Raw genomic sequence first — 17,848 nt, 5'->3', positions numbered from 1 at the left:
CTTCCTTTCTCTTATGTTCTTATTCCCCAAACTTCCTTTTACTCACTAGTGCCTCCTCTTTGCACCAAGGAAATGCTGGAGGGATTTTCCACTCTGGATGGGTGGAGCAAGATGGCATTCTTCGGAGGCCCTTCCTCTCTCCCCTTCCTCTTCCTCTCTGTGGTGATGGTGATTTTCCACAGCAGGCTGCAAAACTCCAAAATGTTCCATGTCTGTTACTACAAACCATTTGCCTTTAACCTAAATGTCTAAATTAATAGGCTATATGGTAGTTAGTTCATAAACCAGGGATGACTTGAGGGGTGGAGGATTATTCCTAAAAATTACCACTGCAATGTTTGAGAAATGAGAGAGCCTATTGAAAAATGACTTCTGGTCAGTTAGAAGTCCAAGAGGTCAAGGTCTGAACAGTTTGTTTTGGGAATGCAGAGATCAAATTCTTCAGCTATTCCTAATTTTAGGATCATAAGAGTCATACTGAGTGGGCTCAGACAACACAATAACCTAAACTACAGAACTGAGTGTGAGTTGTTCCTGAACCATGGGTCGTTGCTGACACATGGGTTATTATGTTGTTTGAACCCAGCCAAGTGACTCATGGTGAATAACTCACAGCTCGGAGTCCAACAACAGAACATGGGCTTTCTTCATGGGTTATTTGTACAGAACAAGGCATGGTTTGTTATTCCATCTGGGTTCAGACAACATGATAACCTACAGTTCAGCACAACAAATACTATGATAAACCACCAGAGAGCTTTGCCTATTGGATAGTATAGAAATGAAATAAATTGATTGGTTATGGCGATGGTGATGGCTATCTAGCCATGTTCAGTGGCAACACACTCAAACCATACTCAAACCTTAAGGTGTTGGTTATTGTCCTGTCTAAACCCAGTCACTAACTCAGACTATTGCTCCCATATTGTCTGGCAGCAGGCTTTAGTATTTCCCAGAGCTATATGGAGTTGCCAGATATTGAAAGAAGGACTTCCCGCAGAGAGAAAAAGTATGTTCTGCCACTAATTCATCATCACACAGTGTTAGGACAGGCCACATGGGAAGAATACAAAGTGCAGCTCCCTTGTATACTTGCATTGCCTCTTCTGAAACTGGGCACTGTGGAGATGGGAAAGAACCACAACATAGACTCCTTCTACCTGATCTGGAGCATTATCTTCCCAAGATGGAAGGGACCAGCTGTGACAGCCCTTATGTTACAGAGGTAATGGTTAGTCTGTAAGCTGAGATTCCATTCTCTAGAAAAGGTCAGATTGACTTCATCGTACTTAGAGCAGACCTATAACTTGTGTTAAACACCACTTAAGTCCCATTTATTTCAGGTGACCCGTCTGAAGTAGAAATCCCTCCAATAAATCCCTAAAACAAATGATGGGTTATTTGGGAGTCATCAACCCTCTCAAACAATTCATGATGCCAGTTCTGTGCAATCCAGAAAACTACTGGTACACTGTCATTAAACATTCAAAGTGGTGGCTGAAACTAAGTACCACAGGAAATCAACCCATTTTACTCTGGTCTGGTCTCTGACCATAATAAAGATGATATGATGATGATGATGATGATTAATAATAATAATAATAATTCCCATTGTAGCTCTGTGTTATGTATAACCAGCCCCACTGCCCTATGCTTCCTTTTCAAGGCTGTTTCTCTGAACAAAGCCACCGAATGGCTTAACGGACTTCATTGAGCCATTTAGAATTTATCTTTCTTTTCTTTCTGATTTCAATTCATTTCACAAATATACAGATGCATCTTGCTCAATTCTTCAATTATGTAAACATGTTTTGGGGATGAGATACCTCTGGATGTGTATAAATTGGAAAATCATCTCCAAGTTTCTTTAAAATGAGCAAATTAAAAATAAGTAAATGCATAAATAAAAGGGGATGTTGCCTGTAAGGAGAAAAATTGCATGAGCAATTGCTATGTCAATTTCCTTTTCCTCTGCACAAATCGATTATAGAACTCTATCTTGTTCTTAAACAGACCTTTCAAATAGAATACCACGTTTAGTATGAACCATGCTTTGACTGACCGATCCACAGAATGCAGTTGGTGCAAAAAAACAGGAATGAAGAGAGCAGTCCTGGGACAGGATCTGTGAACATGCCGAGTTCTACTTGCTTTCAAGGGATTGTGGAAGGAACTTCTAGCCCTTGTCAGTGCAACATAGCAAGGTCTGAATGGGGGAGGGGGGGAGGATGTAGAGGTATGGCCGACGTGCAAGGCCTTAGCACCCTGCCCACTTCAGGTCCTCATAGGCCTTCTTTCTTTCCATCAGTGCCTGCAGTCAGGTGAGCAAGCTGCAGGAGCAAATGGAGCAGGCTGGTTCATCACAGGCTGGCAGACTGGAGGGCATCATGGAGCAGTTGTTGGGAGCAAGAAGAGCTAAAGAACATCTGGATTATGACAGCTTCAACAGTGACAGGTAGGAATTAAAGTTCACCTATATCCAAACGTGGAGGTCCAGCTGATGTTGGGAACAAAGTTGCTGAAAGGAATTCAGACCTAGAAAAGATGGATAGACTTCTGCCACCTGGAGGAGGTATGCCTGGCCTGGAACAGAGGTCTCTACTGATGCTGCTGCACCTGACACAGTTGAATAGGTCTTTATCTTCTGCACTTCTGAAAACGCTCAAGCACAGTTCTGTTGGTGTTTCAATGGAAGTTGTGGGGCCGATGCTTGGAGAATTTGTTGATGACCATACTGTCAGACAGAGTGAATGGTGTATTTGCCATGCCTCAGTCAGGAACAAGGGTTAGTGTAGGAGCTGATCCCATGTTTCAAGACAAAAAGGTTGGATATACTTCTACAGACTGGAGGACATGGGATGGTTTCTGGCTGGTATCACGGCCATCTTGGCTTTAGCTGCTGGTGGTTTGGTGCGGATATCAATCCTCAGCAGAGTTTTTAAGTCCTGTCAGAAAAAGCTGTAGCTATAGTAGTGGTTCCTATTGGGAATGCCAAAGGAACGGGTTTTATTGATGTCTTCAGGTTGATCAAGGCAACTACGATGGTCTTGGGACACAAACCAAACCAAAAAAAAAAAAAATCATATCTAGGTCATTTAAACAAGCCATCTATCTAGCCTTTAATTCATGGACTAAATAAGCATTACTATCCCATAGCTAGGATAGGAAGAAGAAACCAGAGCAGAAGCTGTTGCTTAATTTACATATGAAGGGTTAGATGTAAGGTTTAACCCTTCAAGACTGCAGGGAACACTGCAAACTTAATGAAACCAGCCTGAGGAAAATACTCAAAATAGCCCCACAACAAGGTTGTAAAGTAGGTGGGACGACACCTGAGTGGCTGGCAATAAAAAGTTTTGGCAAGCAGGGACCCAAACGTCGTTTAGAAGAACACATGAAAGTGCTAATGACTTGCAACATTGTTCAGCATTTAGCAGCAAGTTGGATACTGTTCTATTTAAATAATGACTTCCTCATAAATGCAGTTTCCTGTCTATTATCATCCATTGTGTAAAGCACTGAAACGGAGATATATTTGCCGAAGACATCTGGCATCATTGTCGTCTAAGAGCATCACTCTAGCACCGTCTCATTTCTATTGTGCAATCGCCTATGAGACTTGTTTGTGTCAAGGTCTCTGCAGATTCAGGAGCAATCTGAGAAAGGAAAACGTGTTTGTTTTCACTTTAATACTTGTTTTGACTTTAACATGGTAATTGGCATTGCATGTATATTTATTACTACGATATAGTTTTTACAAAGATGTTAAGCACTCTTCAGTTGTTGTTGTTCATGCATTGAAGAAAAGTCTTTCTGCTGACATTTCTGTGTGATAGTAAATAAGCAGAAGTATATTTTAAAAACTGATATTGGAAAACAGAGGACAAAGAGGCTAGGAAAGCAATTCCAGGTCCGTGTGGCTTTGAACAGACAGATGCTCTGAGATCTCAGCCTTCAATACATCAAGCATCAATCCTGTTGAATAGTACTCTAAAAAGGAATGTGTCAGTATGTCCAGATTACCTATCTCATTTTACAGGAAAGGTGAAGCTTTTGTTTTGGTTTATACCTGGTTAGAGTGGCTGGTGGTGAGGATTAAACCAATAGATCATCTGTAATAGCTCATGGATGGATGGATGGCCAGACAGATATGAACCATATATTTGTAATATATATGAATTACAAAAATATTGCATATGTTAAATTGAAAACAGAAGGATCAGAAATGGCGTCCAGAGGAGAATGACATTCTTGATCAATAATGATGCTTTTTGGATGATCAAATGATAGGGATGGGAGAGAAATTTGTTCAGTAAACGGTTTAATATGAACTTTGCTAATTTCACACTTTTGAATCAATACAACTCGAACTCAGATGTCTTTTGAGATTTGCCCTTTGCCTAATTTTGCAATTGAATTCTTCTACAAGAACAGCAACAACAATAAATGCATATATAAGATGCACTTCGAAATGCATGCATTTCTGGAAATAATTATAAAAATGCATATCATTAGGAAAATTGCTTTCAGAAAATAAAAAGTTGAGGAAAATTATATACAATCTATGTGTAGAAGAGTTGCATACTGAACTATATATGAATTTTCATACAAGCTTTTAAATATGTGGTATGGGCTGTAGTGAAATCTGGAATACTAAGAAACTAGGAAAGCCTAAACTCAAAGCATTATTAATCCATTTCTGGGCAAGTCCTCTAAGTCAAAGAGCACGGCATGGACCAATGCACCATCCCTACTCTTTGAGACATCACAGCATACGAGCTCAGGTCATAGCACTGTCCATTTGGACGTTAATTTTGTTCATTAGTACAATAACGGACACAATTTGTAGAACAGCACACATGTCTTGGTGCAGAACTATTCCCCATTGCCCTTTTTTCATAGCACTCATCCAAGACTATTAGTAAGTCTGCAACGTAACTCACAGCATTAACCAGGCTGCCAATAAAAGCATTTTAGTCAAATTGCCAGCCATCACAGAACAGGCAACGAGAGTAATGGGCCATTAATTTCATGCAACATGGAAGGTCAAAAGGGAAAGATCCATCTGTCATTCCAAGTTACGGTGGCAATGACAGAATAAATACATTCCGAGATGAATTTCTGCTAATGAAAAGCTTTGTGGCAAATTATTTATGAAAAAGTTTCCTTTTCCCAGCAAGGGACACAAGAGGAGGCCAGTTCTTCAGTTGAGCAAGATCTGGGCCTATTCCTCGCTGCTTTCATTTCATACTTTGATTACAGTTCTACAAACAAGGAAAACTGGTCACGTTAACAGCAGTTCTAACTTGAGAAATGCTATAAACCTGGACTTCTATGTCTTCTTTTTGTGGGGTGGGGGGATTGACAAAGATTTCATTGCACACACAAATGCTGTGTGGCACTGAAGAGCGAACAAAGAGCAGGGGGCAGAAAATATCTTGAAGGAATCCAGTTGCCAAACAGCTCTTGATGTTTATTCTGACTGTGAGAAGGATCTTCTAAAGTCTAACTGTGACAGCTCAATTTGAAAATAATCGGTGATGTCCCAGAGTTCTGAAATACTTTACAGGACAGACAGTGTCATCCTGTGAAGTGGTGTCACTCTGTCATGCTTAATAGGGGTTTTCACTTTTTCTGACAGGTCTTCTCATAATGAAGAGGATCACATACCCACCTGAGCTCATGGGGCAAAACTGGGAAGAGCTTTTGGACAGACCTCACTGAAACGGAGCAGATTTAGCAACCCTTTTCAGGACTTCACACTTAATGTGTGAAGGTCTGAAGAGGACACTGCCTGCGTAGGGACATTGGGAGTGGGATGTGACATTTTAGCAATGCTGTTTTAGCCCTGCCAGATTTGAATTGGGCTAATGAGAGGGCTTAATATGCACTTTGACCCCGAGAATTCCTTCTTCTGCAACTTCTTTCTGAGAACAGGGCAGAGGATTAGATAACCAGAAATGTTCTATACAATAATAAGATGGAGGGTCTGCTCAACCTCACCCCTGAAAATTTTTGAGAGCACAACCACTGGGATGTGCAAATGAGCCAGTTAATTGGGTGGCAGAGGGAGGTCAGATTCTGACCGCAAACAATATTGCTTAGTATAATTTATGAACTTATCATAATTAAGCAGTACTGTTGAAAATGACAGACGTACTGCTACATAAAAATCCAGATATAATCAAAATTTGGATAGCCCAGAGGAAGTAAGAAAAAATATATTAAGAACATGCGTGTTAATCCACTCTTCTAATTGGTACCTGAAACATTATGCAAATGAACTCAAAGGAATTGAGATGGGGTGCCTGCAAGATAGCGTGCATGGGAGGGTAGGGGGGGATTTTAAAAAAGATAATTAGTAGGATTTTCCCCCAGAATGAAATGGATCATTTAGTAATTTCTTTCAAGCTAGTTCTTTTCACGATTTTGAAAGCTTTGTTGCTAATTAAGCATGTTGGATGAAATGTTTATTCATTATTCAAACTCATCCTAAGTAATTAATGAGGATAGTGACAAAATTACAGCATTTTTTCCTCTTTCTGGATTGCACAGTGTTCAGTTTTATTGAATCATGATCTAGTTCCCCTTCAGTCTAACAGACAGATCATGTCTACAGCACCAACAACTTTGCTCTCCTCCATGCATTTTGCATGTTACATTTTCATCAGCTGTTCTCTGAATGCTCTAAGAGTCATTAAGCATCCACTAAACGTTTGATGTGTGTATTTGACCTCTGATACACCATTTCAGTTCCTCATCTTTGACCATCGGTATGCAATGGCACTTGATGTTTCGTGGTCATTTGATAGTTTTCCTGCATGACTGTATTCGCACTTGACGAGCAATGGTAAGTAATATTTTGACAGGCAACAGCTTAGGAAAATGCATAGGTGACACCTGCCAAAATAAAGACTGAGATTATTGTGACATGACACACAAGTATAGCACATTAGAACATAGAAAAGCTTGGAGCACTTGCTACGCTGGGTGCAGGAACACCCGTTTGTCTGATGCAGATAATGTTCAGGATGCCATGGGAGGGAAGTTCTTCAGCAACCTCCTTGCCTGTGTGTTCACATCAGGCAGGGCTGTGAGCACAACAGCATTCCTGGCTTCATGTCCTCCCATTCTGACAGCTGAGCATGTGTGCGTTTCTGCAGTGATGAGGCTTTTATGTTTGCCTAACACACAAAGGGTGCAATCCTATGCAAGTTGAGATGGCTGGCTGGAACTTGCTGGCAACTGTAGGATTTTTTCCAACCAAACATTCATAGGAGAGCACCCAAGAGACCACTGGAAATCTAAGCAGAGGTGCCACGGTTCATGATGGAATGAGTGCTCTTCATACAAATGGTGATAGACTCAGTCCCGCTACTCCAGGCCAGACATGGAAATATCCTGGTCAGAAAGCCCAGGAGCTGCTACCAGTGAAGTCCAATGATGGGACAATGCCAGGCCTTTAGGATCTATGTATTGTATATTGTAATGTATATGTTGTTGTAAACTGCCCAGAGAGCTTCAACCATTGGGCAGCATGAAATAATACTAATACTAATATCATCTTGCCTAATATAATGTAGACTATGGAACATGCTCCCCAGGGAGGTAGTGTCAGCCGAAGACCTTTTTATTTTCCCAGTATTTTAATAATTAATCTAGTTTTATTCTTGTTTTCATAACTATTTTAGATTCAGTGTACTTTTTTTTAAAAGATGTGTGCTGTCATTGTTACGGATTCTGTTTTTCGGTTTGCTCTCTGTAAACCACCCAGAGACTTATTAGTAACTGAGATGGCATACAAAAACCTTAAATAAATTGATTTGATATGATATGATGATATAATATAATATAATATAATATAATATAATATAATATAAATGTTTTTGTTTCTTAAAAGGATTTCTTTAAAAGTAGACTGAAGACATCAATGGACATTTTGTGATTTGAAATGGTATTCAACATAGATCTAAAAAGTCATACAGAGTGCATGTAAACCTTTTCTTCCCATGAAAAGATGCTTTAAGAAGCAAGAGGGTGCTGGCAAAAATAATTATTTCAAATGGTTACTCCTTATGTGCAGTGTAGCATTAGATCAGAGGACTCTTTATGCTCTCATAGTGATGTGCCACTTTCATTAAGCCATACTTTTCATCTTTTGTTTCTCTGAGTCTGGCTGTTTAGAAACTTAGCACTACAGACCAACAAACAAGATTTTGCCTGAGGGCTCTGTTGGATTTGCTTGGTTGCAGCAATTTATCCCAGGTGGCTTTCTACATAGAGTGACTTTTTTTCCAAATCCCTACCACTCTATAAGAGACACTTTAAAACCACCCCAAAACACCCAGTTGTGGGCTGTTTTATGTTCCTTTTCAAATTCTGACACTGTGGCTCAATGCAGTTATCAAGCAAGGCCCTGTACTGTCAGGAATTGAGGTCTAGAATAGCAGTAAATTCCAAAATCTGCCAGACTTCAACTCTGGTGCCCCATTAATAGGAATAGAACAGAAATTTGTTCAATTTGTGTTTTAATGTGAAGTTAACTCATTCAGCTTTCAAGTGTGCTGGATGTTGAAATAGTCTTTTTTCATCCAAAATGCATAGAAAAATTCATGCATTAAGGAAACTAATGCTAAAAATGCATTGCCTTTGGAGAAATACGTTGTAGCTTGCACACGTGTGTAGATTAGGGACAAAGGCATATGCAACATGCACAATAATATTCATGATCTTTAACATGAAAAAAATCTTAGTTTGGTGTGGAGGAGAGAAAGCAAACCTAAGCTTGGAGAAATTCTGAAAGCTCATGATGTACTAAACCTAAAAAAATAGAAACAGAAATTGACAAATTTGTCCATCTGTCCCAATCAACTATGATCAGACCAAGGATGAGTGTTTGAGCTGCATCTTGAAATGGTCATCCTTAGATCAGGTGTGCATGGAGAGGAAAATTTCAGCCTCGGAAAGGGATGGGGCCTACAAGAGGTTGTCAGTGGACGAGATAAACCATGAAAGCATTGTTGTTGTTGTTGTCGTTGTTGTTGTTGTTGTTGTTATTATTATTATTATAACATTTCTATTTAAGTACTGTGCAGTTCCAAGGTGTTCTGCCCAACACATGTAATAATATGCCGACAGCCTTGTGTGCCATAGTATTATTAAATATTGCTGGTTTGCTTTTCTTCCATTTGTTTGGCCTGTTTCATGCAAGATCTAACAGTGCCCTCCTTGTACAACAGAGGGAATGACACATTGTTTGGGCAACGGGAATCAAGTGAGCGATAATGTGACTGTTACCAAGATGCTGAGTGCAGGGGGGATCCAAGGGTAGAAACAGACATTTCCATCACTGCTACGGTGCCTCCTTGCCAACAAGGGTAAAACGGGTCTGTGCAAACTAGACATGCATGACCAGAGGAGCTGTGGCGAAGTGTGGAGACCTTAGAACCCATTCACAGTTGTGGTTTCAGAAAAGTGATCATACCTGGAGTAACCCTGCAGGTGGGTCCAGGTGACACAACTATAAGATGTCACTATGGCTTCTCATGTGACGCAAACTCACCCACTATCTAACCTTGTCTCAAGGTTTCAGGGATGATAAAAGGGGAAAATGTGTGCTGCTTGAGCCCCATAGGATAAATGTAGGGTAAAAGTAATAATAATATGCTTCTGCATATCTGGAATCTCATATCCAATGAAATTCCACAGAAATTCCTAGGAAACTAAGAATGAATCATAGTATAGGAGAGCTGGAAGGGGTCAGTAGGGCCTCTGGGTCCAACCCTCTGGAAAAAATGATTCGAGATACTTTTCCACTGTTAAATGTTACCACTTTGCTTGCCACAATGTTTGTTGCAGAAACTTTTTTAAATGCCAGTGTTCATGTTCATGAAAAGTAAATGGTGTATATGGTCTATTAAACTAGAATTGTCATATTATGTTGCCCAGGAAAGTACATAACAGACACATTTGCTTTAAAGGGATCTCTTGTGTGATTTTGCAACTTGGACTTAATGAGTGGTGTTTTCATATCTGCACACTCTTCTGTGCTTCGAAAGTCTCCAATGTAAAATTCAGACATAATTAACAGGCAAAAGACTGTATGAGGGATCGAAATCAAGGACACAGTGTCAGGAAATTGCATTAATAAATATTTGAAGATGCCACAAGGAGATTGGCCATTTATTAGAGGACAAAGGAGAGAAGGGTGAGGATGGGGTTATAAGAATTCTAGTTGATTAGGAATGCTCAGCATAAAGAACTAACCATCATCAGTACAAGTTGAGAGCCAGTGTGGTGTAGTGGTTAAGAGCCTGGGACTGGGACTCAGAGGATCTGGGTTCTAGTCCCCGCTCAGCCATGGAGCCAACTGGGTGACTTTGGGTCAGTCACAGACTCTCAGCCCAACCTACCTCACAGGGTTGTTGTTGTGGGGATAAGATGGAGGTGGAGATGTAAGCTGCCTTGAGCCCTTTGTAGGAAAAAAGGCAGGATATAAATCAATCAATAAATAAAATAAATAGATAAAGTTCAATAAGGCAAGGAGGAGAGGGCTATTTTAAATATAAAATGTAGAACATGTAGCTAGAAAGACAAGAAATCCAGATCAACACTCACATTTCTTATCTAATCACGTCCAAATCATGTAGAGGTCAACTCAGAATGAGTCCCATTGCTTTTGTCCTAAGGGTCAAGCTCCATTTCAGAGAAGATCTGTGGGACTTCATTGTATGGGTGGGCCACCAGCGAAATGGGCAGGACCAAAAAAATCAACATTGTAAAGCTCCCACCTACTCTGCCACCCCCATGTAAATCTGGTTTGCAAATTTACAGCACTTACAGGACTTGGAAAAAGCTAGTCAGTTCTGGAATCAGGTCAGAGTCACTGAAACCCAAACTCATCTGAATCCGCATGGTATCCCTAGTCAGTGTCCATAAATGCTGTGCATCTGTTCCTTCACATGGCTATTCAAAAGAATGTTACATCATTTGGAATAAGCATCCCCAGATCAGCCGTACTGCGCTGTAATAAAGTGAGGGGGCTCCGCAGAAGAGAGGTGTTAGGGCAATGCACAAAAATGTTGCCAGGGCAATGCACAATAAGTACGACTATAAATAGGAATATAAAAACAAAATCAGAATTATAAAAGCTATTGAGATGCTATCCGTACAATCAGCCAGAAAAGCTGCCTTAAAATGACAGAACACTTTTAACCTGGTGCAGCAAGGAATGAAATACCAGATATACCTTTAAAGGGAGGGTGTTGCATCATCGTGGTGTCAGAACAGAGTAGGTCTTCTCTCTTGCTGTCACAAAATGTATTGCGTGTACCCTTGTCCATCTTGACCTGTGAAATCTGCCAGAGCTGGGCAGGGTACCTGGACCTCTGAGGTGATCCATGCCTCCCTGTGGGAAAGAGAGGCCCCTGCAACTTTGAAAGAAGCTGTGGTAAGACCCTTGTGGAAGAAATTAAACCTAGTTCTTATGGATTTGGGTAACCACTGCCAGTATCAAAATTGCCATTTTTGAGCATATGGTAGCCTCACAACTCCAAGCAATGTTAGCTGATACTATATTGTTGTTTTTGCCGTCATTTCTATTCTGCTCACTAGCCAAACATCTCTGGGCAATTTAAAACAATTGATCATAAATATCATAATAAAAATAGGCACAATAAAATGCAGATACCATAAAATACAGTATACGAGTTCAGTATGCAAAATTGAAAACAACTTCCACATCTAAAGCAATGACCTTACAAACTGGACCTGCTAAAGCAGCTGATTTATCCCATCAATGCCATTAAATGCCTGAGAATAGAGGGTTGTTCTAACCTGCCATTGAAAAGATGGTAATGTAAGTCATTATTAGAGGGTGACAATGAAAGCCCTGGCTGGAGGCTGCCGTGGCTTGTTGTGCCATCAAAACCTCTTCTCCCTTGTCCCTGCATCCCTTTTTATGACTGAGTTTCCTTGTGAGGTGCAGTCCTTAAAAACAAGCACACAAAGAGATTTTAGAGCATCTGTAAATTACAATAGGTACACTTCTGGCTTGTTATTGTTATTTTGTCCTGAAGGCCTGAGCCTCAGATCTCCTCCATAGCTAGTGCTGCCCCTGAAAGAGCTGCAAAAAATGTTCATGGGCAGAAATAGCGCACCACAATAAAATCTGCAAAGGGAAGGAAAAACCCCCTGTATTATTTCAGGGTTTGTAGGGCAAAGAGGGCAAATCACATCACATACCTGTTGTGTGCCAAGGGTATGCGCTTGGGATTGAGACAAAGGATGGCAGTAAAGAGGAGGGAGAGAATCACCCCACTATCTCAGGTTCAAAGAGGAGAAAGAAGCAGACTCATTGGTCATCCGACCCTTCCTACTAAGTGATCTTTGAGAGAAGGGGCTCTCGGCAAATCCAGTGTGTCAATCTCCCCAGCAATGAGCACTGTCTCATTGGCAGTGGACAGCCCAGAGGTTTATGACCAGGGGTGATGAAATCCTAAGATCTCCTTAATGGCCATTAGGAGGCCAAGCAAGGTGGGGTGGGAGATGAGTCCTTTGGGCCTTGGGTGATGATCTTGCTCTGGTCGTGCCACTTCAGATCCTGCCAGCACTTCCTGATATACTTCATATGAGGAAAGGCAGCCTCTGGGTTCCCCTTGCACCAGATCAGCTCCCAGATTTTGCCCGCGCTCCAAGCCCATGGAGGCATGAGCAGGTCTTATGTGAAAGGCACCTGCTCTTGACCAGCACTTCCATCTCAACCTCACTGAAATTGGCTTGGGCAAGTTGTCCACCACCCTGAGCACCCAACAGGGGCCAGTCCAAGAGCCAGACAAGGCTCGGGTTGTCCCACTGGCTTATAGTGCACCTGCCAGCTCTAGGCTGGACCTGAAGTCCTGCTCAGGAAGCAAACAGCTCCCATGAGAGGAACAGAAATGCAAAGCACCAGTGCGAACACCCGGCTTATGCAGATCTCTTCTTGTTGGATCTGCTTGTAGTGGGAAACAGCCTCAGGTGCCTTGGTGCCGACTTCTCCTGGGAGATGGATGGGGATAGTGGCTTCCAGTGTCATCAGCCACGGTACATTTCTGGATTCTTTATCTGATCTGGGTTAGGCTGCCCTGAGCTGCTCTTTCTTTTCTGGAAGAGCCATTTCCAATGCTGGTCCTGTAGGATAGAGTTCCTCCCCATGGCTCCTAGCCTGTGGGGTGCCACAAGGTTCCATTCTGACTCCCATACTTTTTAACATCTTCACAAAAAGGAAATTTCATTAAATTAGAGTCCTATTCTATTCTATTCTACTCTATTTTTATTCTGGGATCAGACACTTCTGCTGTATCTAGTTTCAGATGAAAGAGTAGAGACAAGATAAGGTTTCCTTTAGCAGAAAAGGGCTGGCCCATTTCCCCTCTTTTTTTAACCATGCAGCTTTTTTTATAATTAAGGCAGTCTTGAAATGCATCTTCACAAGCAGGTGCAATGCAGACCAAGTCGGATCAGGGCAATTTAAAAGCCAGGAACAGAGGAGTTGAAAAGGAAAGAAAACCTCCACTAACTAAAATGTGTTACTTTGAGTGAGGTCAGATGTATGACCAGCCCATACATACCAACCATCTCTCTTTATAGGATGCACTCTCTAATTTTTGCTCCTTGCCCTAGGAAATCCATATTTGACTGAGTTGTTGGTGACTTCCTTTAAGTTTCAGTCTCTACCCAAAACAAGCCCAAAATATCTGTGTCATTACTATCTTTACATGAAAACAGCAGCTGTTCCTGCAGCGTTCTCTTTGCTGGATTGCAATTGGAAGGCATCATCATGTAGACTAATGGAAATTTTGTTCTCTGAGTGCCAAAACGATAACTGCTGAGTGACAAAATGGCACTATCCATGCACAAAAGAGAGGCATTAGCAGGCACAGAGGCACAATTAGGTTTGTACCAGTATGAGAAGTCTCTGGGGAGGAGGATGGGGAGAAATTTAAAAAGGGGACAGGGCTCCTAACCACTCAGTTATCAACCACACAGTTGGTTGATAACTGAGTGCACTCTGCTGACAGTCTGCGGAGGGGGAATAGAAGTGTGTGTGTGTGTGTGTGTGTGTGTGTGTGTGTGTGTGAGAGAGAGAGAGAGAGAGAGAGAGAGAGAGAGAGAGAGAGAGAGAGAGAGAGAGAGAATCCTCATATGGGACACTGCACATGGCAAAACTGAAACATTCAATTATCCTCTCTATTTACTGCTCTCATGAATTTAATCTCTGATGTTTTCCCACTTCATGGATGGGTAGAAGGCAAGATCTCCATATGTTTGGAACTTCAACCCCCAGAAGCCAGTATCAACATGGCCAATAGCTAGGAATTTTGGGAGCAGCAGTCCAAACATCTTGAGACCTACTTTCTGCCCAACCCTGCCCCAGAAGATTCCTCTCTTTTATGCAGACATGTCAAAGGTTGGGTTTTGCCATAAGAAACCTTTTCAAGCATCATAGCATCAAGCAAAGTCTCAAGGCTACATGGTAGGACACTCTGGTTTAATAGACTCCAAATTCTTTTTTTTTTTCCTTGAATGACATGAATTGTAGCCCAACATATCAATGACTATTAATTTCTCCTTAAGGGTATGTAAGCACTTTCAGAAACTGCTCATAATTCAGAGCAAACATTAACATTAGCAGCTTAATGACTTTCAATATAACTTGTGGAAAAATATTTAAAATTTGATATGAATTTTCCAGGTCTTTGGAAAGGAATTAATTGGTTAGGATGATCACTGCTGAGCGAATCTGGTAACTACAGAATGAAGGACAGAAATGTATTTATTATCCTGAGGCCAACAGTACAGAAGAAATAATAATAATAATAATAATAATAATAATAATAATAATAATAATAGCAGCAGCAGCAGCAGCAGCAGCAGCAGCAGTGCCTGAGCTTGAGATAATCACCTCCTCTTCCTCTTCCTCCTCCTCCATCTCCGAAATACATGCTCCTCAATCCCACTGAAATATGTTTCATTTTCCGATTCCAAATCTTCTGGAATGCAGCCAGCAGTCTGTGGGAACCATTGCCCAAGATGTCCATCCTTCTTACTCTCGACATACTGTATACACACATATTTTAGCATACACTGCCATTTCTAATTTTGGGACTCCAGGAATGGGAGTTCATCAAGCACAGACCAGGCAGCCCCGGCTCTTTACCCCAAGATACAGCATCAGCAGAGGAGGGTGGACCAATTAGTGGATCGGCGTGCAGAGAAGAGGGATGCTCGCCTTCAGAAGGCATGCTCATAAGGAGAAGTCCTGGAAGTGAATGCTGGATTGGGTTCCACCAACCTCTCTGTGCATGCTCAGAGATGTATCCTGGGTGATTTGAGTTTCTGGGTCACTGAAGAATGCTTGCACTAAAACAGTCTGTGGCTTTTGAATGCTTGAAGCTTGCCAAAACCTCCCTAATCCCAAAGCTCCCTGGTACATACTGCCTTCCCTGCCCTCTCTGGCCAGCCAAGGAATAGAGACTGCCTTGTTCAGCAGCAACAGCTTTATTTGCTCTAATTATACAATATAAGGAAAGCATCACTCAAACTTCATATCCATGATTTATTCACTTGTTTCACCTGTTTTCATATCAGTCCATGATTTTAAAGAAGTCTGCATTAAAAATTGCTGGTATTTCAGGCACATTTCTCCTAATATATACATTTTGCACACAATTGTGCCTAATGCATGCATTTTAACAAATCATTTTCTCTAACAGGAAATTTTATGGTATTATCACTGAAACATATATTGTGCAAATACGTTGTAAAATTTGGAGCAGAACAGAACTACCCTTTAGTATCAATCTGTGAAATTAAAACATATCATTTCTCTCCCTTCTCTCCCTACATGCAAGAGCATCTTAGGTGTGCAAGGATGACTCAGCATGTAAGTGTGCAACCTTAATTTTGTAAAGGTGCCATCCTATGCAAGTTTGTACACAACTCAGCCTACAACTCCCACCTTAACTTGTTTGGGCATCCTGGGAGCTGTACGCTGTTTTTTTTTTTTCTGAATTTGCTTTGGATTGTGCCCTGAAGAAAGAAAAGAATCCTAGCAGCATTTCCATTTTTCATTTAGCTGGGTCAAATTTTCCTTCAAGAAAGTAAGTATAGTTGGTTTTATTGATAGTTTGAACGGGTATGATATTATGAATTATTTTTCCTCTTTGTTCTTAGCAGTAGACTGTGTTCATAACATGTACTTATAATAAATGCAAATTAGAGATGTCAAATTCAGACTACAACAAGGATGCAGTCCTATGCAGTCTTGAGGTAAGCTCCATTAAACAAAATAAGATTTAGTTCTAACTAGATGCATGCACGATTGTTCTGTATTTGTCCTACATTTAGATATCGGCCATAAACATCTTTAGATGAAAAATAACTTAAGGATATTGCATCAAGTCAGCATTGTTTCATCTGGGGCCAGTTGTAAGTGCCCATTGGACTACATTTACAAGGAAACATTTACATATTACATTGAATATGAATAAGTAAATAAAATGGGTTAATGTATATATTTTCATAACTCATAGAAACGGATGCCCATCTTAAAAGAATAACCAGACCTGCTGGACCAATTTCATTACAGAAGTGTCAAGGTATTAACAGGCTTTGTCCGTACCAATTCTGTTTCTAGCATTTGGGCTCCTCTGTAGCTATTTTTCATGCCAATTCCTGGGACCAGCAGTCGCCTCATGAATCTCAAAGCTATTTGAAGAAACAGCTACTCTGGCAGCATTTCTGAAAGGTCAGCCTTTAACAAAGCTTTAACTCTACCGGTGCCAAGATCATCTCATACCCTGTCTTGCCTGGCATTTGGCGTACGTCACGAACACCCCTAGCAGTTATAGATTCATTTTCAGCTTAGTGAGCTGCTAGAAATATGGCTGAGACATGGGTGTCCCTTATGGCTTGCATTAGTCACAGATCAGCGAATGGCCCACTCAAGACTTAAATGACCAAATGATTCATCATGGGATCTGTAGTGAAAAATACTGTAGATTGTGGGGCACTCTCTCTTCTGCCGCCGAAGCCTAGTGATTGCAGGTACAGGCGTGTGCCTGTATGGGTGTTTTCATCACACGGAGTGATCAACTCGTGCAATGAAATGTATTTAAAGGAGAAACTCTTCAGTCTGCTTCAGTACATTAAAAGAACCATGGGTCTGTGACTGTGCATCTATGTGCAACCCCGATCATGTTTAGGCAGAAAAAAGGTCTTCAGCTCCCAGTTGTGGGGAGTTCCAGGACAATTTTCTGTCCAACTATGCACAGAATTGGGCCTTTAGTCATACTAAAGGGGGGGTGCAGTAGCAAAACTGGCTACTTGAGTTGATAGAGGTATTACAGGTCCACACAGTGAACAACAGCCTGGTGCCTTTTGATACCTGCATAGCAAACAGAATTCCCTGTGATAATGTGTGGCTATGAATTAAAAGCTGTGTTTATTAAACAGAGTTGACAAGCCACTGAGGTGGTGGTAACATAAGAAGATGATAATGAAGGAGAGATTGATGATGTTATCATTATGTTTATTTCCAACCTTTTCTCCAAGGAGCTCTGGGGTGGGCATGGGGGTATACGGTTCTTTTCCCCACTTAGTCTTAGAAAAATCCACCAAGGGAGCCTGAGCTCCAAGCCTGGCAGAAGGTCACTCACTTTTCATGGAGGCCTTCCTGGGGATTTGAACACTGATATCCCAGTCTTAGAGCAGCACATTTGTTGTTGCTGTTAATGTATATTAATATCCCATGTCCTCTCCCCACTCCCCAGGGGCCCAAGGAAAAGTATATGATCACCTTCCAGAGCAT

The 17,848-nt window shown here is 41.2% G+C and overlaps 1 pseudogene; it reads left to right on the top strand.

The window, feature by feature from the left end:
• The first annotated feature begins 2,544 nt into the window (after positions 1-2,544).
• LOC123034792 lies at positions 2,545-3,465 on the top strand (annotated as a pseudogene).
• Positions 3,466-17,848: the final 14,383 nt, after the last annotated feature.

The sequence above is a fragment of the Varanus komodoensis genome, unplaced genomic scaffold (genome assembly GCF_004798865.1).
Source record: "Varanus komodoensis strain SLA01 unplaced genomic scaffold, ASM479886v1 scaffold72, whole genome shotgun sequence".
Classification (NCBI taxonomy): Eukaryota; Metazoa; Chordata; class Lepidosauria; order Squamata; family Varanidae; genus Varanus; species Varanus komodoensis.
This window is presented reverse-complemented; position numbering and strand designations above follow the sequence as displayed.